Source organism: Panthera leo, chromosome A3 (genome assembly GCF_018350215.1).
Source record: "Panthera leo isolate Ple1 chromosome A3, P.leo_Ple1_pat1.1, whole genome shotgun sequence".
In the NCBI taxonomy this organism is placed as follows: Eukaryota; Metazoa; Chordata; class Mammalia; order Carnivora; family Felidae; genus Panthera; species Panthera leo.
Window position 1 is genome coordinate 6,763,721 of NC_056681.1, and position 26,760 is coordinate 6,790,480.

The 26,760-nt window shown below is 43.8% G+C and overlaps 1 long non-coding RNA gene across 1 annotated transcript in view; it reads left to right on the plus strand.

The window, feature by feature from the left end:
* Positions 1-25,442, plus strand: part of LOC122215385 — a 115,330-nt gene extending 89,888 nt beyond the window's left edge. The window contains exon 3 of the long non-coding RNA XR_006200341.1: positions 23,713-25,442. This is a non-coding gene — a long non-coding RNA (uncharacterized LOC122215385). The remainder of the gene's footprint in view (positions 1-23,712) is intronic.
* Positions 25,443-26,760: the final 1,318 nt, after the last annotated feature.

The window sequence follows — 26,760 nt, forward strand, 5'->3', positions numbered from 1 at the left end:
GTTTTAGCATTATTTGTTTCCTTTGCTGTATGTTAGAGGCTTAGAAGATTTCTTTCGTAGGTTGGTAAAATGATGCCAGTGGTCATATCAAAAGCGGTTACCATTATTGGCATCTACTATGTACCATCGTCGGGGCTTATCTAATGAATTATCTAATCTTCATGGTATTCCCAAGAGACGGTGCTTTTGTTGATCTTACGCCTGTGTGTGCTTGATTTAAAAGAAATTGTATAACTTGTCCACCTTGTTCAGGCAGGCAGATGCCAGGGGTGGGGGCTGAGATTCACATGTAAGTCCATGTGACCCCAAGGTCTCAGCTCCTAACATCATGTCATAGTGGCTTTCAGTGTCACAGAGAGGCTGAAGCCCGTTCTCCCTCCCTTCTTTCCTTTCTCTGCTTCCTCCGTACCTTTCTTCTTTGCTTCCTTCTTTTTGACTGTGGAAATAATGAAAACACCCTTTACTACCATGTTACCGTTTTAATTTTGTTGCACCTGACTTTCCAAGTCCAGGTCCACGGTCAGTACGTTTGTCTAGTGCTTAACCCCGTACTAGGTACCAGCTGCACTTTGGTGAACGAGACCAATGTAGTCCCAGTTAGTTCGGAACAGATGTATCCTTTTCCATCTCTCTTGCATAACATTGTTATGCGTAACAAACATGTATGTTATGCAAACATAACATGTTTCCATGTCACTATGCTGTTGTCATAATTATCATTTTTAATGTCCTCATAATATTCTATCATATCGATGTGCCATAATTACCTTCAATATTACCTTGCTGTTGAGTAATTAGGTTGTCTCCAGTTATTTGCTATTATAGATAACAAGCATCTTTAATCCTTTTCTTAAAAATAGCATAAATGCAGATTATCCCACAAGGAATATCTTTGTTCCTATAGTTTTATTCTTTGGTTAATTTTTCTTAGGAAAAATTCTCTAGAGTTCAATTACTGGGCAAGAGGGAAAGTATATTTCTATGCCTTTGCAGAAGTGTTAATAATTAAGCATTACTCCGTGCAGACCCCAGCAGGTACTTTGCACAAAACATCTCGTGTAATCTGCACAACAAACTTGGAAGACAGGTAAAGTCACCCTTACTTGACAGATGTGGGGGAGGGGGAGTAATTGTCCCGTAGTCATGATCTGTACGCGGAAGAGGGACCTACGTGGAGGTTCACAAGGGCTGGTGTCCGTGTGCTTAACTCAGTATCCCACCAGCCTCCGCTTCTAAGAGCCACTCCCTCATCTTCCCTCATGAGCCAGTGGTGGAGTTTTTTCAAAAGTCTGAAGTTGAGAAGCGAGGCAGAGCATCTGCCTCGTAATTTTTGCTAACCATGTGTTAACCAGCCCACACATCTGTGGGTGAACCAGGGCAAGGGTTATAGAGCTGATCTATAAGTGGACATTGTAAACAGTCAACAGATGGCAATCATTCATCGTCGTCGTCACCCCTGTGTCACTGACATGCTGCGAGATTTAGGCTCAGGCTCTTCTACACAGATTCCCGTTTCTTACTTGGGTCTTTCACTGAACATTGTCAACCAGGTGCTCTGGAAACAGGTTTGAAGGACTTATCAAAGCGTCACACATTTGCCAAGACTGTTTGTCCCTCTGTCTGTCCCCCCACCTCTTCCTTCCTTCCTTTCTTTCTTTCTTTCTTTCTTTCTTTCTTTCTTTCTTTCTTTCTTAATGCTCTCTAGGGTCCAACACTATTCTAAGTACTTTTATGTGTACTAAAATCTTACTTCTCCCAACAACCCTGTGAGATAGGCACTGTTGTAATCGCATTTTATGGATGAGGAAACAAGGGTTCAGAGCGATTAGATCTAGGCAGAGACGATTTACCCTGAGGCTACTGAAGCTCAGGCATCAAGGCTCCTCTCTTGCATGGACCACTGTGTTTCTATGAGTTTGTGGAATGTTCTAGGGAGAAGGGGAAGTCGTGGTGCAATCAGGAAGTATTTCTGTGCTGCAGTCCTGATACTGCTGAAGAGATCTTAGAAGAAAGGGGCGTGACTCTCTAAGTCTCCAGCAAATCATTGTGATTATTTTTCTCAAGCAACATTAAATACTCCAATTTTGTATTGGCAATATTGTCTTCTTTTTGATAAAAAGAGTCCCCAGCCGAATATATTTCCCACAAAATTTGTCTCCTCTCCAGGAGTCTGGTTTTTCCTAATTGGTGTGTCCGGTCTCATTTGCCTCTGCTGTAAAATAGGGATAAAAATCAGACCTATGTCACAGATTGCCATAAGCATGAAATAAGATGGTACCTGGAAAGCATGGAGGAGAGAGTAGGCGTTCAAGGAATGGTCACTTTCACTATTTGTTCACAGTGTTGTGAGACAGCTTCCTCGCATCTGGCCAAGCTTGGCCGAGTTACTAGGAAGACCTTCCAGCAGTTCGGGACATGATCACTTTTAGCTAAGAAAACAAAAAGTGCTTTAATTAGTTAATTAACTAATCAGCTAGTTAATTAATATATTCAGCCATTGATCCAGTCCGTATTTATTGAGCATCTTATATACTGGACGCTCTGCTGTGTCCTGAGGCTACGGCAGGAAAGCAAAGCATCTTGTACAAACGACACCAAGACGCTCTGTTTTGGGGAAGTGTTGCCAGCTCTGACTCCTTTGGCCAAATGCATAGTGATCTGTTGCTGGGGTCGGGTGTGGGGACTCCGGACAGCCCTAGGTGACTCACTTCCGGGCCATTTAGGGCCAGGGGACGCTTTGAGTTATTCAGAATATCTCTAATTGACCCCGAAGTTCTCTTTTGACCGGATTCAGGAAACCTCCTGCCCCACCAAGGAAACACGCAGGTGGCACAGTGCCGGCAGGAAGTGTGTTCAGTGTTAACTCTTCGAGGGTAAAAGCTGCGAGTAAGCTAGTGTCGGAGAGCCCAATCCTATTTCTCTCGCCCTGTTGGAAGAAATTCTCTTGGGGCGCCTGGGTGGCCCAGTCGGTTGAGCGTCCGACTTCGGCTCAGGTCACGATCTCACGGTTCATGGGTTTGAGCCCCGCATCGGGCTCTGTGCTGACAGCTCGGAGCCTGGAGCCTGCTTTGGATTCTGTGTCTCCCTCTCTCTCTGCTCCTCCCCTATTCACACTCTGTCTTTCAAAAATAAATAAACAATAAAAAAAAAAAAAAAAAGAAATGTTAATTGTAAACGCGGCCCTGTTAAAATGTCTGGCCCCTGCCAGAAGGCATTGAGTCTAATGGTCATGCTGGCGGGGGGCAGGCTTGCCCCAGATCCTCAGGTTTTTCAGTAGAGATTTCTGAAGAGGCCATTTTATCTTGTTGTTTATGTTAATAGCATAAGGCTCTAAAATTCTGAACAGGACATACCTCGTGTTTCAAAAATCTATAAGCTTGAGGGGCGCCTGGGTGGCTCAGTCGGTTAAGCGTCTGACTTCGGCTCAGGTCATGACCTCACGGTTCGTGGGTTCGAGCCCCACGTCGGGCTCTGTGCTGACAGCTCAGAGCCTGGAACCTGCTTCAGATTTGTGTCTCCCTCTCTGCTCCTACCCTGCTCACACTCTGTCTCTCTCTTTCTCTCTCTCTCTCTCAAAAATAAATAAACATTAAATTTTTTTTAATCTGTAAGCTTGAAAATATCTACCTCAGTAAAACAGTAAAATGAGGGTTTTGTTTTTCCCATTCTTAGGGACAATTTGGGAACAGTGTGATGGGGAGTCCCAAGGGCTCTTTGGCCGGATTTCAGCTTTTATCTGTGAGTAGGGAGGCCCAGGCAGGCAATGCTGTTTTCCAATCACCTCTGGTTCCTGGGGCCTGGCACTTGAAGTGTACCATTAACTTGTGTGTTTGTTACACAGCTTCCTTGAAGTGGACTTTTGACGTGACGTAGGTGATCGTCCTGTGATGCTGTTCTCACCTAACTTGAATCGGAGAGGTGCCCCCACAGAGGCTGAGGGTCCCTCTTTGGGCAGTACTTTGAGGAATCTAGGGAACACAGAATGTGAAGAGAGCATATAACCACATGTGAGACTTTTCTAGGGTGAGGTTTGAAAAGTCATTAAAAAAAAACCAAAACAACAGCCTCCAGAATTCCACAGGCTAGAGGCTATGGGCCAGATCTGACATTTGCAGCCACGTGGCCTTATGTATGTCCTGAGTCTCTGTTTCTCCTTCGTACGGAGTTGTGTCAATGATCAGATTAGACAGAACTTGCAGCAGTGGGGGACACAGAGGAAGCCTTCAAAGATTCACTATTGAGTGAATAAATGATAAAAAAAAAAATGAAAGAAATAAGGAATGAATGCAAGAATGACATGATCCCTGGATCCCTTTCACCAAATGGTATTGAAGAGACTGGAACGAGATTATATTTAGTAACTCATGCATCAGTATTGGCTACATAATCGTGGGGCCCAGTACAAAATGAAAATGTGGAGCCCGTGTTCAAAAATTATTAAGAATTTCCAGATGACCACCGGTGAGCATTGAGCCAAGCACGGGGCCCTTGTGAACGCAGGGGTCCTAATACGCACCGCGCCCTGGGTGATGTGTGGGCCACATGCCCGTGAAGAAGCCAGGCCTGCTTACTTTTCCTGCATTTCTATTCATCAGTTCATCCACTCTGTGGATGCTTCCTACACTCCTTTGTAATCTGTATAAAGACCCCCTCCAAAGCAACAGGTATAATTAAAATATTTGAAATGCCTGGTTCTCTGTTTTCGTTTTAGATCTCTTCGCCCCAAAAGAGTTGTTGTTTTTTTTTAAATCTCCATCGATGACATGGTTGGAAGAGGAAAAAAAATCCACAGCGTTATGAATTCCTGTGCTTTTCATCTTCCCCATATTATATAGTTTGGAAATCATTTCTGGCTTTCTTACTAAATAGTGTATTACATGCCTCGCAGAGGAGGTAACGGCAGCCTGTGTTTATGGAAGGTGTATCACGCTTATTATAAGTTTCATTAGTCCACAGCCCCTGAACTAAGAGAGCCAAGGATAGCTAATGACACGAAGTTAAATCGGGACAGACGCTAACTCTTGGTTCCCCTAATGATCGTTTTCCCAGTGTGAGTCACTACCGTTTTAAAAAGAACAAGGGCATTATTTTTTCCTGCTTTTCCAGTAGCCCGATCGGTAGCAAGATTATTTCAGCTGGTGAAGGCTGGTGCTAATGAGGCCAAGGTCACGGGCTTGGTCCCTATCTGGGGCAGTTAGTTAACCTCAACGGAGAACCCACACTACACCTTCCACCCTGGGCTGCGGGTTCACAGTTCCCGACACGGGGGACATGTCGGGCGTGTAGATGAAGTAAGGAACTCGTCGTGCCCTTGCAGGGAGAGCAGACGTGTGGTTATATGCCGCGGCCCTTTCTCTACCGAGCCTTTGGCAGGCATCACTGACTGATTTGGCAGTCCTTCCTCCTGAGTTCAGACAGACCCTCAGAATCTTTCTCCACACGGCGTTCTAGATCAGGGGTCAGCAAATTATGCCCCGTGGGGCGAAATCCGGCCCATCGTCTATTTTTATATGGACAAAGTTTTATTGGAACACAGCCCCGTTCATTAGGCTGCATATTGTCCACGGCTGCTTTTGTGCTTCAAAGGCAAGGTTGAGTGGTTGTGACAGGCTGTGTGGCCCACAGAGCCAAAATGCATACCACCCAGGTGTTCACAGAACGAATTTGCTGACCCCTGGCCTAGGTGATCACTGAATCGAGCAGAGTTGGCACATACCTGTTTGTTATCCCTGGATTTGGGAGTGGTTACTCACATTGCAAACTGATTCTTCTTCTTTAGTTTGTTTAAGTTTATTTTTATTTTTGAGGGAGAGAGAGAGCAAGTGGGGGAGGGGCAGAGAGAGAGAGAGAGAGAGAGAGAGAGAGAGAGAGAGAGAGAATCCAAAGCAGGCTCCACACTATCAGCACAGAGCCCGATGTGGGGTTGAACCATGAACCAGGATATCACGATTGGAGCTGAAATCGAGAGTCAGAGGCTATGGGGCGCCTGGGTGGCTCAGACGGTTAAGCCTCCGACTTTGGCTCTGGTCATGACTTCATGGTTCGGGAGTTCGAGCCTCGGGTCTGGCTCTGTGCTGACAGCTCAGAGCCTGGAGCCCGCTTCAGATTCTGAGTCTCTCTCTCTGCCCCTCCCCGCTCACACTGTTCTCTCTCTCTCTGAAAAATAAACATTAAACAAAATGCCATGATTTCTAAAAGATATGAAAGGTCTTTGAATTTTGCTGTGAGTTGTAGTAATGGTTCACTCGTTCACTGATAATTGGATTAAGGAAGGGGAAAGTCTATTGAAGACAGTATGGTAGTCTGTGTCCTACTGAAGAAAAATTACTTTCTCCATTCTGTGTGAGAAGGACAGCGACTCAGATTTATAGCATTCTTCTTGTGTTCCTTTCCGATGCTCCTCATGAAGCCTACAGCGCTGTGTGCTGGGCATTCGCCATTCGTGCTGTCTTCACTGTGCCTTCCAGAAGTCTTATCGTTGGATCTAACATCGAGTACCTGTATGATTTCCAGTTCCTTGAAACGGCCTCGGAGGGGTTGGTTTAGTTGCCTAAGACAGAGAGGAGAAATCATGTACAAAATTCAGGGTCGTTTTTTTTTCTGAAGAAAAGAGGTCCATCTAATGGGGGGCTCTGCGGTTTGATTTTCAGACAGGTGAGAAGCGGGCCGGGTCGCAAGCAGTAAAACGACAGGGAAAGGACGGGAGGCTGGAAAAGTAAGAAAGTTGCTCTCCTTGTCTGTCTCTGTGTAGCCATTTGTTCTTGACCTTGATGGAAGATTTCATTGCCCCCAAACTCTTTTTAATAGACACGATTTTCTTTGGCTGTGAAGAAAGCGTTTTCTTTTCTTCTGTTGATAGTATCCTGCATTTCCTTTGAGGAAACAGCCCTTCCTCCATTAAAAGGAGCTGTGTTCTTTCGTCCATTAAAAGGAGCTGTGTTCTTTCGTCCAAGGGTGGATCCGGTGAAGCAGAACTGGCCAGTCAGGGACTCAAGATCCTCTGGCCATAGTGATTGGTCCAGGAGAGACCCATGATCCACGTTGGCCTGTTCAGAGGGTCTCATAGGACTTGTGAGGGAACTACCAGCAATGGAATCTATTTCCTACTGTCCTTCGCCTGGAGTGATGTAAGTCTGGAGCCTCTGGGGACTGCAGTATGTACCCAAGGATGAAACGAGTGCAGTAGAAGGCTGAGCCGAAAGGGAGAGAGACGCCGTCTCCTGATGACATGACGTGGGTCCCTGACACAGCCAGACTCTTCCTTGGGTTCTCCAGTTATGCAATAAACTGTCTTTTTCCCTTGAGCAAGTAGACTGGGGTTTTCACCCCTGACAATTAATAGCAGCGCTGAGTTCTTAAGCAAAGAGGGCTAACTTGGTAGAAGTCATGGTCCTGGAAAGTCATTCCAGGGCCATTCACCTTCGGCTTGCCCTCTCTGCTGGGTTTCCAGAGAATTTTTGTTAAGTTCATCAGTCCTTCGGTGTCCCTTGTGAAGAGATCAAACTGAAAAAGAGGTGGAAATCTAATACAGTAATCAACACTATATAGTATTTTAACTTGCTGGCAATTTTCTGTGGATCATTAAATTCCCCAAATATGAAACTTCTTCATTGATATGTGGATCATGTAAAATAGCCTTGAATACAATTACTATTTCCATGGTACCCAGGTCCCTGAGGCCCCAAGCAGAATTTGTGCTGGTCATAATAATTTTTCTGTTTCTACCTTTGGCTTAACTCTTTAGCATTGGGTGGTCTACTGCATTTAACTAAATGATTTCTATAAAACTATGTGTGTATGCGCATGCAAACACCCAAATACTTTGTGTTCCCCCCCCTTTTTTTTTTTGGTTCCATTTCAGACTGACTTGGTGGCAGTCAGAAAGGGTTCTGTCGCCAAGAGCTGTCAGCACCAGAGTCTGCACGGATACTCCACTAGCTTGCTCAAGGAGGTACCTCATTTACAGAAATCACCGCTGTTTGGGGTCTTGGAGAAACCTGAAAAGATAGATGATAAAGACGAATTGCCTTTTTCTTTTGAGAGAGAGAGCGAGAGAAAGAGTGCGAGGGGCAGAAAGAGAGAAAGGGAGAGAATCTTAAGCAGGCTCCACGCTCAGTGTGGAGCCCAACTCCGGGCTCGATCCCACACCCTGGGATCCGGACCTGAGCAGAAACCAAGAGTCGGACGCTCAACTGACTCCTCCACCCAGGCGCCCCAAGGTGAGTCACTTTTGTACCGATTGAGGAAATTTTGTCCTCTTCCGGCACTCAGTGGGCCATAGGGAAGGTGGGTGGGACCACACCCAGCATCGGTCACATAAGCTGTACTTTTCTAGACCAGGAGTTACAGCGCTCGTAAAAGCAACAGCAGCAGCAACAACAACAACACAACCCTGTCCTCCAGCACAAGCCTGCATCCTCTACCATCGTAAGTCCCCTTCACGCACACCACGGTCACATCCGTTTTATGTGATCGGAAGCAGCCATCAGTGGAAGACGGGATAAATCCTCTTACCGGCGCGTCTCTGACAGTGTGATGCTGAGGCTCCTTCCAATCCTCTTACGATTTCCTGGTGTCTTGTGAGACCCTGTCCATAAGCACCATGGCCGCTTTCTGATGGTTTCATCTGCCTAGCATTTGTTTTCTCTTGTTTTGACAACAGCATTTTTGTAGACCTCCTCTTCCCACGCCCAGTCCGCACAGTCACTGGATGACCCAGCCCTGCTCATTAGGGGCGGTCACATGCTCAAGTCGTGGCCAGTCAGCATATTTCATTCCCTTGGCCTTGGTGATCCGTTCAAGGAGAGACCCAAGGTCACGTTCCACATCAGTCCATTGGAGTAAGTCCAGATGTCTCCGGAAACACACACTGTGATAGGAACATAAGCGCAGAGTTCCTGTGTGTCATTTTGCCATCATCAGAAGACCCGTGACAACTAAGCCAATGCAAAGGAAAGCCGAACTGACAGATGGAGAAACTAGGTCTTCGTGACATTTTTGTGCCCCTGGGTCTAGCTGTTCCTGAAGCCAGCCCATCACCATAGATTCCTCAGGTAGGCGAGTCAATAAATAGCTTTTTTTCGGTTTTTTCTTAAACTAGTCTGAATTGAATTTCTGTCACTTGTGGCAAAAAGAGCCCTGAGTTATACAAACAATCAGAGAACCGAGCTTTATTTGCTAGGGTCTCTCACCTGTGTGCAGCGTCAGTAAGTCAGGGAACGAAACACTCAGGATTACGTAGGCAGGAACTAGAGGAAATGTGAAAAGCAATTTAACACAAAAGGAGTGGAATAATTCCATGAAGCTGGCTCCATTTAATAGGTAAGGGAATGCCGGCAGAGTGCTGTGAATTGCTTACTTCCAGAGCAACTAGGATTCTATAGAATAACTGGGGAGCTCGGCATATACCCAGATTCTTCCCAAAGACACCCGAATGCAGGGACTTTCATTGCCAATCTGTGTACGTGGATGCTTCACTGGGGGGCTTTCCGATTCTTTCAGAGTAATTGAATGGTTTTGTTGATTGGAAATACATCTCAATTTGTACTCAGCTAGCCTCACACGGGGGGCCAGGGTGGGGCCTCCTCTAAGGTCGGGAGTCCACCTTGCTCCGCTTGGCACCAGCTGTATACTCAAGACCCTTCATCAGTACTTAAGAGCAAGAGCTTGGGAGCTATAAGAACCAAATTCAAGTCCCCCTTTTGTTACTCATGGGCCATAAAACCCTGGGTACGTTACTTAGAGACTCTGAGCCTCAGTTTCCCTCTCTGCCAAATGCAGATGGTATTAAGCACCTACTTTGTGGATCCTGGTGATAATGAAATGAAATGATTTACCCTTTCGGTCATAAGCATGATGCGTGGAAAGTTCTCAAGCCGTGACTGGCACGGAAGAATGCTTAATAAACGAACAGAAGAACTTTATCTGATGGATTTGGGGATCTCATTTATATCCTCATTTCGAACATCTTCTCCCATTTTGCCTCAGTCTTTTTAGATACTAATAATTATCAATATGAACCTAATAATATGCATCATTATGGGGACGGCTTGTATTTATTGAATTCCTGCTCTTTCCCGGACACGGCACAATAATTGTAGCTTCTGTCTTGTCAGGTAAATTCGATCAGTGAGGAGGTGGAGGCTCAGAGAGGCAGAAGGTTCGCTCAAGGTCGTGTAAGCAGCGTCGGCAGCGATGGGGTTCAAACCCCCACCTGTCTGATTTCAGAGCCTGTCATTTCCCACGATGTGAGCTTTGTATTCAAAATGTGACCCATCACCTCGGAGATTATTAGGGACATAAAATCTCTCCATCCCAGACCTACTGAATTAGAATTTGCATTTTAACAAGCCCCCCCCCTTCCCTGCACACATTCATTTTGTGAAGCGCTTTGCTACCTGACCTTTCAATTCTGTGTCAAAATGCCTACAAACTGTGGAGTATTTCAGTTTTCTTTTTCACCATGACATGGGAGTTTGTTGCCAAGTTCCAGTTATTTTCTAATGGCGACAGGACTGCGCTTAAAAACACATTCAAAGACACGGCTGTGATGGTTCATCCTCTGTGGCCAACAGGTCTTGATCCCCAAAAGGCTTCTCTTCTAATTCTTGTCACAAATGAGCTGAGTTACTCTGGCAGAGGTGGGTGGCCATGCCTATCCGGTTGGTGGAAGTGGACTGAAAAGCGAGATTTTTGACTGTTTTGTGGCCGGTCCCGCTCCAACGCACAGACAAGGTTTATGGGTCAGAATTCTTGACAGGTTCAGAATTACTTTAATAATGTGAAAATTGATTGAATCTAAATCCCCCACAAATTTAAAAACTTGTTCTTGAAACTCCACGCCAATTGGAAATGCTCAGACAAAGGGGGAAAAAAACCCACCGTGATTTATGAGAACTGTTTCTCTTCCCTTACTCTCCTATTATTTTTTACTGTTCTAAGTCTTAAAGAGCATTCATGGCTTAAAGGCTCCTTGCACAGTCTGTCCCTCGAGCTTCCTAGACGAAAAAAGGAAAAAGATAAATAAAAAGTCACCATGAAGTGTTGCATCTTAACAAGATGCTTCCGTCTGTGAAGGACCAAGAGGAGGCAGGGGGTTAGGAGCGAATATCCAGGGTTCGATGCCTCACTCCCCTTCTACCAACTGGGCAAATGTGGACACATGGTTTATCCTTTCCTTGCCTCTGTCTCTTTAAAATTAAAATAGGAGGGGCGCCTGGGTGGCACAGTCGGTTGGGCATCCCACTTCAGCTCAGGTCATGATCTCATGGTCTGCGGGTTCGAGCCCCACATCGGGCTCTGTGCTGACTGCTGGGAGCCTGGAGCCTGCTTCGGATTCTGTGTCTCCCTCTCTCTGCCCCTCCCCAGCTGGGCTCTCTCTCTCTCAAAAATAAATAAACATTAAAATGGGGGGGGAGGGCACCTGAGTGGCTCAGTCAGTTAAGCATCCGGCTCTTGGTTTCGTCTCAGGTCCTGATTTCACGGTTCGTGGGATTGAGCCTCATATCGGGCTCTGTGCTGACAGTGTAGAGCTTGCTTGGGATTCCCTCTCTCTTCCCCTCTCTCTGTCCTTCCCTTGCTCTCTCTCAAAATAAATAACTAAACTTTAAAAAAAATTTTTTTAAACGAAAATGAGCATAATAATGGCACCTGTCTCTCAGCGTTGATGGGAACGTCACAAGACTTTATGAAACGTGTAAACATTTAGAGATGCACCAGATAAGCAGGAACTCTCAGGAGTCACCTAACTAACACTGATTCGCTGTGCATCAGGCCTCTGGGTCTGTCTGCTCAACTCTCTACCCGTGTTTATGAGTTCCTAAAGGATGACCCCAAGGGGGCAGAAAACCAGTAGCGGCCCCAGAAGCAGCAGTGTGGTTACAGAACGGCTATGGACACGTGAGGCCAGAGTGCCAGGATTCAAATTCTGCCACCGCCACGTACCACGTTTTTCCAACTTTTGGGCCTCAACATCTTCATCTGTGTGGGGGAATAACAGCACTTACAGGATAGGCCTGCTGTAAGGATGGTTTGCAAACACCCGTAAAGCACGTGTGACCCTGCCTTGCACGTAGCACAGACCCATTAAATGCCAGCTAGCGCCCTGATTGCTGTTTTTGGTATTAATTACACCCCTTTGTGAAATTTTGATTGCAGCCAGATTCGTGCTCCTTCAGTCCATCAATTCTCACTGAATGCAAAGTTAAAACAAGTGCCAAAAAAATTTACTGGCAAGGACATAAAGATGATAAATGAAAACAAGGCTTAGGGAACATATCGCATTTTAATATTTTTGTGGATTAGTTTTTAGTTAACGTTGGGGTGGAAGGTGGTGCAGATAGCAATGAAAGAAGAAGCAGAAAATAATAAATGCCCACCAATCAAAAAGAATGCAGTAAAGGGTCCCACAAGGGTGGTGATGCTGTTCACACGCCTTCGTTCTGGCATCTTCTATTAGCTACTTAAACCGTATCAACTGGTAAATGGGAAGATGTCACTTACAAACACAAAACAAATGGAGAAAAAAAACCCCAATAGCTACAAAATTAAGTCATCTGAAGCCAGTCAACCAGTGTCTTAAACTCTAAAATTTTAGGAAATGGTTGAACTCAAGACGTATCGCATAGTGTGACATACTGGCAGGTAGTGCTAAGTGCTGTAACTAAATACAAAACAGGGTAGAGGAATAGGAAATGGCCAGGGGAAAAAGCAGTTTGGATAGAGTGGTCAGGAATGGCCTCTATGAAGAAATCATAGAGAAGTGGATGAAGAGGGAAGTGTATAGACCACTGTGGGGAGAATAGCCTTCTGGGCATGAGAACAAGTGCAAAGGCCCTGAGGTAGGATGAAGCTTGGAGCGTCTAGCAGACATTCAAGAGGTCAGGTTAGCAGCAGCGGAGAGAGCGAAGGAGTGAGTGTGGACAGTGGAAAGAGCATGAGTTTGGCAGTGGGACAAGCCTTCTTGGATGCTCGGTAAGTGGGGCAAGTTACAGAATTCCTCAAAACCTGTGTCTTTTCATCAGCCAAATGGGGACAATGTCACCAGCATCATTCTCACAATCAGTCAGCAAGACCATTTGTGAGACATGCCTGGTAAAGTTCCTGCGGGTAGCCGGTGCCTAAAAAAAATGATAGCGGAGAAACAAAACAAAATTGATAAACCACGGATTTAGCATTTAGGTATTTAGGTCGAATGGCCAAATCAATTTCATCATTGAGTCCCTTTGTGTCTGTTCCATATTTACCGTGTGCAGAGTGCATGTCGCAAACGTAGGCTCGTGGACGCCGTTGTCCTCCAGAAGCGTTCTGTCCAGTGGGGGTGATGGAGGGGCGGGGGGCTTGCCCAGGAAATCGCGATGGAGTCCCACAGGCAAATCTTGCAGATACTGCTGTCGTCAAAGGCAGCTGAAGTTAGGTCCTCACGGGATTTGCATTGGTGGTTTGTTTGATGATTTGATAAATGGCACTTTCCTTTTCCTACCAGCAGGGTGGGGGAGGAGCATCTACCAGGCCTTCCGGTTCCCAGGTTCATCCTGGAATCGGGCAAAAAAGGCAGAGGCATTGTACTAGTCCCCAGTAAATAAACAACGGGATGAGTGAGTGATACCCGGGAGGGGGCCAGCAAAAGAGGTTCTGCACAGCAGTATTTAGTATTCAGGAATTTCATCCGGTGACCGGCTGCTGCTCTTGAAACACAGCACATGCTACTGAGGGTAGGAAATACATCCAATTCTTGAAACTAGCGTTGCCCGGGAACACGCCAGAGATGAGAAATGTGCTTGGAAAAGACACACTCTCAGAAGGTTGACGCACCGAAACCGTGTCACTGCCAAGTGTCTTCCGATGTACAGCTGTCTCAGGACTAAGGTGGAACTGTGGGGCAATGTGGCTGCTTGTGAGCAAACATTCCAAAAGTCACACTTGAAAGAAAGTTGTGCCTGTCGGGACAGTCTTGAGAAAATGGAGTATCTACCCTCTGCCTCCCCCGTGGAGCGGGGACTGCGTTCGGAAAATAGATGGGCTCTCGGCTCACGGTGAATTAAACTGTCGGGTGTAAGTGCATTTTCTGAGAGGATAAGGCTGTAAGTTTTCTAAATCATTAAGGGTACTTTTAAAATAGCAAGAATCACTAATTTAGAAGCTGAATATTGTCAATGGTGGAGTATTTTTTTTTTTTCTTTGAAAGTGGATTCGATGTTTGGAAAGATCCGGAAGCCATTTGGGGGTCTGCTGACCTGCATGCCTGGTGAACACGCCCTCTCCCATGTGCAGACGGGGCTGTAGCCCTCCCAGCCGAGTTGCACCTTATCTCCGAAAAGGGGGAGCCCTATCCACCTGGTGGTTAAAGCTCAAAGCTGGAAACAGGTGGATAGAGGTTTTAAGGCTTATGTAACCGGAAGACATTTCATCTCAAAAAGTGAGCACAGGTTTCTTACTTTTGCAAATATTAACAACAATATGGCCATAGGAACTTTCTGCTAGGACCCTCGCCGAAGCCTTGGGTGGGGTCCTAAGGAACCTGAAGTTTAAGCTCCCTTAAGACAGATCCACCTGTGCCGGGAGTTATCCTGGATTCTCTCTTTTCTACTCCCCACATTCAACATCTCATTCTGCCTTTTTTATTTCAAAAATACCTCTCAAATGCATGTACTTCTCTCTATAGCTCCTAGTGGGATTCCCCTCGTTCAAGTTCAGATGGTTTCTTGCCTGGCTGTCTGTAAGAGGTTCCTTCCTGGTGTCCACACACACACTGGCACATTGTTTATTGGTCCACAGAGCAGCCTGAGTGCCTGTTGGAAAATGTAAATCCAGGTTTGTCACTCCCCAGCTTAAAACACTGAAGTCATTTCCCCTCTGCATTTAAGAGATTCCCGGGGCGCCTGGGTGGCTCAGTCGGTTAAGTGTCTGACTTTGGCTCAGGTCAAGATCGGATGGTTCGTGAGTTTTGAGCCCCATGCTGGGCTGTGTGCCGACAGCTCAGAGCCTGGAGCCTGCTTCAGATTCTGTATCTCCCTCTTTCTCTGCCCCTCCCCTGCTCACACTCTGTCTCCCTCTCTCTCAAAAATAAATAAACATTAAAAACAAAAAAAAAAGAGATTCCCATTCACTGTGATCTAATAGGAGCTTCCTCTATAATTATTCTCTACTACTGTGTCCTATTCATTTTCTTTTTTTTTTTTTTTTTAATGTTTAATTTTGAGAGTGAGTGAGCAGGGGAGAGGGGCAGAGAGAGACGGAGACAGAGGATCCGAAGCAGGCTCTGCGCTCTCAGCACAGAGCCTGATGTGGGGCTCGAACTCACGAACTTTGAGATCATGACCTGAACGGAAGTCAGACGCTTAACCGACTGAGCCACCCGGGTGCTCCTTATATTCATTTTCTTTATAGCATTTGTCACCATGTAGAATTACAGTAGTTCCCCCCACCCCCGCCTCTTAGCTGTGGTTTTTCTTTCCATGGTTTCGGCTATGTGCAGTCAACCGCCATCTGGAAGCAGATGACCCTCCTTCTGATGACGTGTCAGATACATCAGTGGTGGCCTAACGCTCTGTCACAACACCTACATCGTTCACCTCCCTTCACCTCATCACGTAGGCTCCGTATCATCTCCCGGCATCAGAGGAGTGAGTGCAGGGCAATAAAATATTTTGAGAGAAAGAGATCACATTCACATGACTTGTATTACAGTAGATTGTTGTAATTGTTCTAGTTTATTATTCGTTATTTTTGTTCATCCCTTACTGTGCCTAATTTATGAATTAAACTTTGCCATATGTATGTACAGGAAAAGACATAGCATGTGTAGGGTTTGGTATTATCTGCAGTTTTAGGCATCCAGTGGGGGTCTTGGAACATCTCCCCTGTGGATAAGAGAGGACTGCTATATATATTTATTTTATTCACTTGATTCTTATTTAGTGTTTGTCTCTCTACTATTCTGTAAGCGCCAAGATGCTGGGACCTTATCCGTTTTATTTGAATAAATACTCAGTGGAGCTTAGCTCTCCACACCTAGGAAGTGTTCAGTTAAATATTGAGTAAAGAAGGGATTTAACAAACTGCATGTGGCCATATTGGTCAAAAACAGGGGGTTCCTATAACACAATGAGAGGTTTGTCTGGGTGAAAGTTTGAACTGAAGGCAACCCCCCGAGTAAAGTTTCAAGAATGATCTGACAAATGGTTCTGCCATTTGCAGGAAGGGCACAGCCTACCCATGTGACTGCGTGGAAGAAGAAAATAATCCAACAGACAATGCTAGTGGGGAGACCCATTTCCATGTCTCTGTGGAAATCCCAACATTCATCGTTTGATTAATTAAAAAAAAATTTTTTAACATTTATTTATTATTGAGAGACAGAGAGAGCATGAGCAGGGGAGGGGCAGAGAGAGGAGACACAGAATCGGAAGCAGGCTCCAGGCTCCCAGCTGTCAGCACAGAGCCCGATGTGGGGCTTGAACCCATGAACCATGAGATCATGACCTGAGCCAAAGTTAGACGCTCAACCGACTGAGCCACCCAGGCACCCCTGTTTGACAAATTTTTAAAATGTTTTTTCACTTTTTGAGAGAGAGAGAGAGCGCAAACGGGGAAGGGGCAGAGAGAGAGGGAGACACAGAATCTGAGCTGTCAACACAGAGCCCGGTGCAGGGCTCGAACTCACAAACTGCACTATCGTGACCTGAGCCGAAGTCGGACGCTTAACCGACTGAGCCACCCAGGTGCCCCTCGACACTCATCGTTTGAAAAGGGATGTAAAACGGGAAACCTGAGATGGGACACGTGTGGTGGAACAGAAGAGGGTCTATGAGGCCTGGTGAACAGCAGCTGCCATGAGGGTAAAACGCTGGCTGTGTGGTGAGAACTGTATTAGGTGCCCTTTCTGATCTTTCCACCACCCCTGGGAAATAAGTAGTGTTTTCTCTGTTTTATAAATGAGGAAGTTGAGGCTCGGAGACCTTTAGGACTTGGTCTCAAGACCCAGCGCTTGGAAGGGGTGAAGCCAGAATGAGACCGGAAGTCACCAAGGAGACTTCACTTCCTATAAAGACATTTGCACCAGTTAGGTTTCAGAATCTGAACAAATAAAAAGCATGGATTAGGTCAGTTCCTTTCGCTTTTTTGAAAAGTTCAGACAACTCTCTGTCTCTCTTCCTGGGGAGGATGTTACATGTGACCGATGAGCCTAATTCCTGAAGTCTGAAATTTTCCTGTTACCTTCTTGGCAACTTCTTCCTAAACAAAAATATCAGGCTCACCAAAATACTGCTGCTCTCTTATTTCCAGTGCTGTTAACAAGAAAAATTGCTGCTATTCTGAGTTTTCTTGTAATATTGTCAAGAACTGCTGCCTTCCTCTTCAATATATAATTTTCTCATTATAAACATCCTTTGCGTTTTCTTTTTCAGATGTTCTTTCTTCTGCTCTTGGAATGACACATCATCGATGCCAACGTAATGACGGCATAAGCAGGTTGTGTCATTGCTTCCAAAAAAGGACAAAAGAAGGCTAAAACTAAAGCAGATATCTCCAGTTCTACATTGGCCCCATTAACTTTGTCAGAGAACGGTCATCTTAAGTTTCTCCCAAGTGACCACGTCTGTGTTCATGCCATTGGTCCCAACGATTCTTGGGCTCTGATGCATCTCTTTTAATATTCTCTTAGATACCTGGTAGCATTATGATTTGGATATAGCTTGATTTCTTATTTGGCCATTTGAACATAAAAACTCAAATGGCCACAAGAAAAAAAAGATAACAAATGAAAGATCTCTGATTATTCTGAAACTTCCCATTGCTAGAGTTCCCTTATCAAAAGAGAGTGAATGTATTACTTTTATTTGACTGGAATGAGTCTCATAATCAAGGAAGCCTCACCTCAGTAGGCTGATTGTAGAAAAGGCATGTCAGGTCAGTTAGCACCTCAAGAGGTTCTCTCAAGTCTTGTTTCTGTGTTTGATTTACTGAGGGCTGTGGCTAAATACTGTGTTTCAGGCCATGGGTTGTGTCTAAGGACATACCGTGAGTTCTGTAGTAAGGCTGACCACAACCTTCTTAGTCATACTAAGAATCGCGTTTGTTCTTATTAAACATTGGTTGAGTCTGTTTATGTGGGTCTATTTCTGGGTAGTCTGTTCTGTTGCATTGATCTATGTATCTGTTCTTCCACCAATACCACACTGTCTTGATTACTGTAGCTTTATAGTAAGTCTTGAAACTGGGTAGAGTTTCTTCCAAATTTGTTCTTCATCTTCAGTAGTGTGATGGTCTTACTTTGATCTTTCCATATCAACTTTAGAATCACTTTGTTTTTATTTATAGAATAGCTTGCTGTGATATTGATTAGAATTACACTGAGTCTATAGATCAGATTGAAGAGAATTAACATCTTAAGAATACTGAATCTTCCAATCCATGAATATGGAATATGTCTCCATTTATGTAGCTTTTCCTTGATTTCTTTCCTCAGAGTTTTTGTTCTTTACATATGGATCCTGCTTATATATGGTTACATTTATCCTCAAGTATTTCACTTATTTTGGGTACTTTTGTAAATGATATTGTTTCATAGTTTTAAATTCCAATTGCTGTTATATAAGACTGAAAGTGGCCATTGTCTATTAATCTTGTATCCTGAAATCTTTCTTTTTCTATACTTGCTTAGTAGTTTCAGTGTCGTTTTTTTGTTTTGTCAATCCTTTCAGATTTTCTACATAGATAATCCTGTCATTTATGAATAAAGACAGTTTTATTTCTTTCTTTCCATCTATATACTGTTTATTTCCTTTTCTTGTCTTATTGCAAGGACTTGTAGTATGGTGTTGAATGGGAGTAGCAAGAGAGGACAAATTGCTTTATTCTCAGTCTTAGGGGGGAATATCTACTTTTTCATCATTAAGTATGATGTTAGCAGTATATATATATATATACTATAGTTATGCTTTAATTTGATTGGAAATTGAGAAATTTCCTCTCTATCCTTTCTTTGCTGAGAGTTTTTATCGTGAATGGGTGTTGGACTTTGTTAAGTGCTTTATCTATATCAGTTGATATGATTATGTGAGTTTTCTTCTTTAGCTTACTGATGTAGTGAATTACACTGATTGATTTTCAAATATTAACCAGACTTCTGTATCTGGAATAAATCTCACTCAGTTGTGGCATTCTTTTTATATTTGCATTTGATTTGCTAATATTTGTTGAGGATTTTTGCATCTTTGTGCACGAGAGATGTTGGTCTGTAGTTTTCCTTTCCTATAATTTCTTCACCTAGTTTTTGTATTAGGGAAATTCTGTTTTCATGGAATGAGTTAGTGTTCTTTCTGCTTCTCTTTTCTTGAGTAGATTGCGGAAGCTTGGTGTCATTTCTTTCTTCAGTCTTTGGTTCAATTCACCAGTGAAACCATCTGGGCTTGGTGCTTTCTTTCTTGGAAGGTTATTAGTTTTTGATTCAGTTAATAGATGTAGGTGTGTCCAGTTTATGAATGTCTCCTTCTGAAGTTTACAGTTTCTACCTTTCAAGGATTTGGTCCATTTTATCTCTGTTAGCCAATTGGTGGGCAACTAGTTGTTCATAATAGGAAATCATATTTTTACTATATTTAACTTTATGTTGATGTTCAAACACATTTTCTAGTATACATGCGTACCTTTTGTTCTTAAATTTTTAGTTCAATTAGTCATCATGAAAAGGAAGAGAACTTGAAGAATAAACGCTGATCCAGTAGTGGAGGTGAAAGAAACTACTGAGCAAAGAATTCAAAGTCCAAAGTGATGTGAGCTTGCTAAAGGGGCTCTCTATGAGGATAAAATGCTGTATTTGGAAATTAGTCTGTTTTTGCCCATAACCTTCTCTGACTCTGTTCTCAATTAGGATAGAAGAGTTTCCCTTCATTTAGAATTTTTTTAACTGTTTTTTTTTTTTTTTTTTTTTTTAATTTATTTTTGAGACAGAGAGGATGAGCAGGGGAGGGGCAGAGAGAGAGGGAGACACAGAATCCGAAGCAGGATCCAGGCTCCAAGCCATCAGCACAGAGCCCAACATGGGCTTGAACGCAGGAACTGTGAGATCATGACCTGAGCTGAAGTCCGACGCTTAACTGACTGAGCCACCAAGTGCCCCGAAGAGTTTCCCTTCATTTAGAATATTTTTTAAAGTGCCTGTGCCCTGTTAGTAACCTAGTTGTTCTACAAGCTGGAAATTTAGATTAGGTTAGCTACTGTTCTGTACTAATACAGAATACCAATGAAATATGCAAATAAAGCCAAGTGCAAAAGCAGTGCATTTATTTTCAAATCCATCCAGCTTTTGTTTTTGACATCTTTGTAGCTGCACTTTGAACTCTGTCTTCCCATCTTACATAACCATTTGTGAAGTTTTTATTTTGGCATGAAATAATTGATAGAATTATCTACTCACCAAGAAATAGCTTAGGCCAGAGATAATTTGGCTTATAGTGTCAAGGCATTTATTCCCCAGTTCTGAGCACACTGTCATCTCCCCTTCATCCATGCCCATCCCCACTCATGGGTCTACAAAGAAAGTGTTAATTTAGGCGTGAGGGAGTTTATAAATAATATCAAGAAGAAATAATAGCTAGTATCTCTTGAATATGCTCCAGACGTTGTGATGTTCACTTTATGTGTTGCCTCATTTAGTACTTACAACATTGAGGTAGGGTTTATATTATTATCTATTTTATACCTGAGAAAACAAGGAGCAGGCAGGGTAATTAAATTATTTACAGTCACACAGTTAGCAAGTGGTTAAATAGGAGATAGGCTTTATAGCTGTGATAGATGATAAGGATGACTCTACAAAAATTCTCCTTTCTGTATTCATGCCCCTTGAATTTTGACTTTCCAGTCTGAATAAGGGCTTGCTTTGCCCCTTGTTTTGGCTAGTGGAATGTGATGGACGTGACTCTATGCCAGTTCAAGCTTAGGTTTCAGGAGGGATTAAATACTTCCAACCCAGTCTCTTGGATCCATGCCTCTGCCATGAGAATAAGCCCAGGCTAGCCTCCTAGAAGATAAATATCAATATAGAAGAGTCCAGTGGTTCCAGTGGAGGTCATCCTTGACTAGAAATGTGTGAGAGAGCCCAACCAAGCAGCACCACCCACTTGATGTTCAGCTGACCTTAGCAGTATGAGTAAGCATGGCAGAGACCAGACAAACTTCTCAGCTGACCCTTAGATGCATGAGCAATAATAAATGCTTGTTCTGTTAAGCTGAGGTTTGGAGTGGTTTGTTACACAGCAATAGCTAACTGATAACAACAATACCAATACCAATAATAATAGTGTTATCAATTAATGGGGACTAAAGGTAAGACAGATCTTGTTTTTTAAGATAATTTCATAAATCATCACAGGTAATGGTCTTATAGTGACCATATCTCTGATTTGTGCTCTGAAAAAATTTTTGACAATACACAAATCTTGTATTTTTTTTAAGTTTATTTTGTTTATTTTGAGAGAGAGAGAGAGAGAGAGAGAGCAGAGGAGGGGGAGAGAGGGAAAGAGAGAGAATCCCAAGCAGGCTCTTAATTGTCAGTACAGAGCCTGATGTGGGGCTCAAACTCACGAACCACGAGGTCATGACCTGAGCTGAAATCAAGAGTTGGGCACGTAACCAACTGCACCACCCATGTGCCCCTCACATCTTGTATTATATGGTCTTTAGGAAATAAACTGTGTGTATGTTATTAGAGCCATGTTTTTGATGAAATAAAGCCCTTAAGTTACTTGAGTTAATTTTGAGGTTGTCTTAATATTTAGTCAGACTCTTGGTTTCATGTGCCCTTTTCAGTTCCTATCTCATGTTATACCGAACTAAAACTAAAAGGACCCTTTAAAAGAACAATGAATGTACTGTGCTCATATTTGAACTGCATTCCCAAACCATGAAGTTTGAATTCCTACTATTTCATCCAAATTACTTCCAGCCAATAGGTATAAAATTCTACAGACACTCATAGAATGTTTAGTGGCAAGGAATAGAAACCCAATGAGGTTAGTTTGTGAAAAAATGAGTATTTTAAAGGCAGGGGATACTTGCAGAAGCCAATTCTAGTCAAGAACTCAGAAAACAGGCAGTGTGTCTGTCTCTCTGATTCTCTCTCTCACTTGAGTGTATGGGCTTCTACCTTTGCCATGCTCTGCCCAGTTCTTCTGTCTGTGCCAACTTCCTTTAGGCAAGGTGGTTTGTCACCAAGGTCCCCCTTTCAAGACTGAACCATTTTCTTCTTTAGTCACTGGAAGTGTTGGTGGTGGATGGCTCTCAGTTGAGTTGCTCTCTGGGTTTCCTTTAGCTGAAGAGAGCTTCTTTGTCCCGGGGGGAAGCCTGTATCCAATGACTGTTGTCAAGGAGGGATAAAGGCTTGGCTCCCTTTTCTCAAGACGGGAAACTGAATGGGCATCATAATTTCAGAGCTTCCAGCTGTGAGTAGGGCCCAGAGCAGAAAAAGGCCCTGCAGAGATCCAGACTTCAGTGTAGTTGTCCCACTGTTTGGGTCAGATGATCTGACAGCCCATATGGCAATGGAAGTATTTGCTGTGAGGAAGGATGCAAAATGGAGTTTATGGAAAACTCCAGTAGGAAAATAATAATGCAGGGCCCTAGGTTTCTGGAGGACAGCCAGGCTATCTTCAGCAGAGCATTATTAACCATTTAAAAAAATAGCTCCTGGCATGCTACTGACCTTGGCAGAGATGAGGTTCCTGATCCTGGGATATGAAGGGACCATGTGGCCAAGGCTACCCATAATGATCTAAGATCTATAAGGCTCAGCAGAAATGCACTGTAAGATTATGCATCGAATATCTGGGATCGGGGAGGAGCGAGGCCAGAGGCAAAGCAAGTAAACTCCATGAGTAGGTGGCCCAGTCCCCCGTGTCATTCGCCAGGGTTATACCGTTGCTCATCAGCTCACACCTGGGCTACTTGGAGGTTCTCCTATGACCAGCTGATAGAGAACAAAAGGGAACAGATTTGTTTCATGGATGAGTTGGCCCATTTTTTGGGAGCAAGCTGTTGCATGCTTTGGGATGTTCCAGAAAACAGTAGTGAAGAGAAATCCTCCTAATGGCAGAGCTTTGGACAGTGCACTCCATTATGCACTTTGTGTTGAAAGGATATAATAGAGACTCTTGGATTGTGAAGATTGGTTTGGATGGTTTGGATGGTTGGTTGGGGGACTGGAAGGAGAAAGATTAGAACAATGGGATTGAGATGATTTGGGAAAATGGCATGTGGCTCAATTATGGGAGTAGGTGCAAAGTATAAAAATCCTTGTATTGCATGTTGATGCCCATCAAGGAGCAGCCACCAGGGAGGAGCACTAAATAATCAAGGAGACAGAATGACTCGGCTAGTTGATGTCAGCCAGTATCTGTCACTGGCCTTCCGTGCTGGCACAAGTGTGTGATGAAGAAGCTAAGGTGGCAGGGATGGAAAGTATGCATGGGCCCAACAACCAGGACTCTTTGATCGACAAGGCTGAACCAGCTCTTGCTACCGCTGGATGTCATATCTTCCAGCATCAGTGCACGCTGAGCCCCTGATAGAGTACCATACCATGAGGAGTCCAATCAGCCACGTGGTGGTAAAATGATTACATTAGTCCCCTTCCTACATGGAAGGCACAACATTTCATCTCGACTGGTTTCAATATCTACTTCAGGATAGCTTTCTTGTCTTTGCTCACAGGGTCTCTCCCAGAAGCATGTCCCGAGGCTTTACAATATTTGATCCATGAGCACAGAATCTTGCATGACGTGGTGGTGGACCGCTTTCCAGTAATAGAGGTGTGACTGTGGACACATTGCTTTCTGCAGCCACTAAAGCTGCCAGACTGATCGAGGAAAGAATGGACTTTTGAAGATGGCAACTGAAGGATCTGCTCGAGATGATAACCTGAGAGGATGGGATGCCATCATCCAGGGTTCAACATACACCCTAAATCGGATCTACTATTTGATGTTGTGTCCCCAGTGGGCAGAAAACATAGGTTTTGAAAGCCAAGGGTAGAAGGATGGGTGACCCCATTTGCCACGATTCCCGGTGACACACATAGGAGATTCCACCTCCATCCCAGCTCTTCTGGGTTCTTCCTGAGACAGCGCCATATTGGATTTTGTATCCTAGGCACCTCGTTTTCCTCATCCCACCCCCAGCCCTCATTTAGGTAATCACCCAGTTCATATTTTTACTGTTAGTGAAAAGTAACAGTATGTTACTATGAAAACATACTCTGTTTTCAAGTTCTAATTCCCAAGACAGTAGACCTGAGCTGTCGTGGAACCTGGATTCGTGGAACCTGGTTCCAGTCTCAGCTTTCCCACATGCAGACCATCCCATCTTGGACTTGTTACTTAGCCCTCTGGACTGTAGCTCACATTCTCGAAAATGACAGTAATTATCATTCTAATCTTATAGGTTTGCTAAGAGGGGAGTGGGTTACATGAGGTCATGTAGGTAGCAAGCTTATCACCGTGCCAGGCACAGTAATACTCAGAAACTGGCAGGTATAATTTCATTCTGATTTTACCACTACAACAATTATTACGACTACTACTGGTACAAGTACTGTTACTTCTCAGGGTGACTGGGACGATTTGATAAGATTATGTAGGCCTGGTATTCAGTGCATGCTTGGTAAATGGTAGTTACTAAATTAAATATAAAGGCCACCAGAAAGGGCAGCACATTAGGCTTATTGACCACACTGTCTATTTTACAATGTTGCTGCATACAAGACCTTCACACCCAGATCCACTGCTGTTCCTCTGTCACTATTGTCATGATAGTTGACATTCTTTGACATATATAAGGTGTGTCAAGCTTCACGTGTGTTACCTCATTAAATCCTCTGCCAATTCTAAAGGTAGGTACTCTGATTTATCTCCGTTTTGCAGATGAGGAAACTGAGGTCAAGGTTAACACAAAAGCCGTCTTCCTCCTTGCCTATGCACTTGACCGTTGTGTTATGCTGTCTGTGATGTCCCCATTATCATTTATTAGGCATTTGCCTCAGACAAAGAGAACAGAGGACCCCTTAGCGTCGCTAAGGCAATCTGGAAAAAGGATGGATTTTAAACTAGTTCTAGAGGATGACTATGATTTATCTAAATTCTGTATCTTAACAACAGGCAATTAGCTTAGTATTGTATACAAGACCCTTGCCAAGTTTAAATTCATTATAACCTTTTCAGCCTCAATGTAGACCCTCCATCATTCTACCCTTTATACAATTTATTTAACAGCTCGGCCAAATGAACCCTTGTGCACTTTTGGGTGGTTTATTTTGTTCTGAAAGAAGAGTGTGCGATACTAAAGCCATGAAAGTTATTACCAAAAGTAATAAGAAGTAAAAGGTAATTATAAATTGATATTAAATCTCTCTGATCCATATTTTATTAGTTGTCAGGTCGCATAAATCAGAGGGGAAGTGATTACCAGGAGTGTCTCTGCCATTTTGAGGCCCAACATTTTAACTTACAGTCTGAAAAGCTTTCCAGTCCTGGAAAAATATAAACGGTCACCCTGTGAATTGTTTCAGGGGTCAAAGATGGGTTGTATAGATAGTATGTGCCTTAATGAAGTGGCAGAAATGTGCTCTGATAGAGTTTTAGAGCATATTCGGGTTTTGAGCCATGAATTCAACATTTAGGCCGTTTTTTGAGATACTTTAGGGAAAGTCATTCTGGTGACAAAGTGGTGTTAAGTAATGTCTAGAACTTTCTACCAAGTGCCACGTGTCTGTAATTCCAACACAGTGCGGAAGCTTCAAGGGACCCACAGACTTTGTAGGTGAAGGAATCAAGGCTTAGAAATGTGCATTGATTTTCTGAAGTCACGTAGTCACACAATCTTATTTTTAAAATTTTTTTAATATAATTTATTGTCAAATTGGCTTACATACAACACCCAGTGCTCATCCTAACAAGTGCCCTCCTTAATGCCCATCACCCACTTTCCCCTTCCCCACCCCCACCCCCCCCACCCATCAACCCTCAGTTTGTTCTCTGTATTTAAGAGTCTCTTATGGTTTGCCTCCTTCCCTCTCTGTTTGTAACTATTTTTTCCCCCTTCCCTTCCCACTTGGTCTTCTGTTAAGTTTCTCAAGATCCACATATGAGTGAAAACATATGATATGTGTCTTTCTCTGATTGACTTATTTCACTCAGCATAATACCCTCCAGTTCCATCCACGTTGCTGCAAATGGCATGATTTCACTCTTTCTCACTGCCAAGTAGTATTCCATTGTATATATAAACCGAATCTTCTTTATCCATTCATCAGTTGATGGACATTTAGACTCTTTCCATAATTTAGCTATTGTTGAAAGTGCTGCTGTAAACGTTGGGGTACCAGTGCCCCTATGCATCAGCACTCCTGTATCCCTTGGGTCAATTCCTAGCAGTGCTATTGCTGGGTCAGAGGGTAGATCTATTTTTAATTTTCTAAGGAACCTCCACACTGTTTTCCAGAGTGGCCGCACCAGTTTGCCTTCCCACCAGCAGTGCAAGAGGGTTCCCGTTTCACTACATCCTCGCCAGCATCTATAGTTTCTTGATGTGTTCATTTTAGCCACTCCGAGCAGTGTGAGGTGGTATCTCAGTGTGGTTTTGATTTGTATTTCCAGGATGATGAGTGACGTTGAGCATCTTTTCATGTGTCTGTTGGCCATCTGGATATCTTCTTTGAAAAAGTGTCTCTTCATATCTTCTGCCCATTTCTTTACTGGATTATTT